A 1,612-nucleotide genomic window follows, 5' to 3' on the forward strand; every position below is an offset into this window, starting at 1 on the left:
CCCCTCCCCTTTTGAGGAATGCCTTAAGTTAGGAATCATTTTACATCCTTAAAAAAAACAAAAAACAAAAAACAAAAAACCTTAGACCCAAGAACACAATGCTGAGAAAACCACTATGCTTTCAAAATGTTAGTAAGTCTGCTCTACAGATCCAGAGCCCAGAGAATCTGTTCATTCAGGAATTGATACTGCCAATAGAAGTTTGATGTTCCAGGATCAAAGGTTAAACTCATACAGAGCTCTTGCCTTGGTATCCTGCAAAGAATCACTCATAGTATCATGATGGCACTTTGCCAAATTAGCCTTAAAAATTATTCCCCAGGGGCTGGGGGGACAATCCAGTGGTTAAGAGCATATATTGATCTCTGAGACGATCCAAGTTCAGTTCCCACAAATCTGCACACATCACTTTCAGCATTCAGTATGAGATGGGGAGGCGGGCGGGAGGGTTGGAGTCAAAGGTAGGATTCCAAAATTTCCAGACATGATTTCAGTGGCTTATGTATCAAACAAATACAGCTTTGGGCTGGTAACTTTATATTTCAGGTTTCTTTCTCCTTCTTATGGCTTTAGCTAAGTCTTCAAGATATGGATCCTATAACAATCGTAACAAGTTATTATAAGAAATTGAATCTGCAGTTCTTTTTTAAATAATCAGATTAAATTCAGGGTACATTTCCTATCATAAGAATTTCAAAGTGCTTAAAATCTGGGACAGATTTTTTTTCTGAGCTGTTACAGGAACTAATGTGGGAGGAAGAAAGAGAGGAGGCAGCGGAAGTGGAGGAAAAGGAGGAAAAAGAGGCAGAGGAGGAAGAGGGGGTGGAGGAGAATTACGGAGGGAGGCAGTGAAGAAAGATGCTCAGAAAAACCATGTTCCCACAAAGAAGCAATTCTATTAAGGAGTTTGGCTTGCTAAGGAACTAGATACATTTTTATCTGGACTTTAACTTGGAAGATGACAGTGTTTTCTTACACACAAAGCAGCGAATTTTCTTAGAATACCAACAAGTGGGATTCAGAGAATTATGTTCTGAGGACATAATGATCACTTCAAAAATAAACAAAAAACTTTTGGTTTATTTCTCACTGGAAAAGAGCCCACAAAACACGGAGCTTTTTTCAAAACAGAAACCTGATGGAGAAGCTCCATCTACGGAAGCATGAACTCGAGCATCCGGGGAGGTGGGAGTAGGAAACTGTTCACGCTATTTTTTCTCCTTTATTATATTTTCTCTTCCTGATAATTTTGGGAATAGCATCGTGTCCCAAATTCATCCAGCTAACTGCTAATGTGCTGAACTTCCTGTTCCTGTGTGGCAGGAATCCATCAATCCTTCGTCTTTTCATTATTAATTCTTTTCCTCGATATAGGTCACTTGAGTCTAAATTACTCAGTTACAGATAAAATATAACTCTCCACTGGTGGGACATATTTTTATCTCACCATTCAAAGAGTTGCCTTTTCCTCATGTCAAGTGTTAATGGGGTGACGTTCATAACTCTTCGGGAGGACATCATAATTTAGAGCTCTATGCTCCCTTTGGGAATTAGACAGAACTTCCATGAACATAGAAAGAGAATTATGTGACTTAGAGGAGGCAAGATCACA

This window comes from Mus caroli, unplaced genomic scaffold, assembly GCF_978045245.1.
Source record: "Mus caroli unplaced genomic scaffold, Mus_caroli_1 scaffold_7, whole genome shotgun sequence".
NCBI lineage: Eukaryota > Metazoa > Chordata > Mammalia > Rodentia > Muridae > Mus > Mus caroli.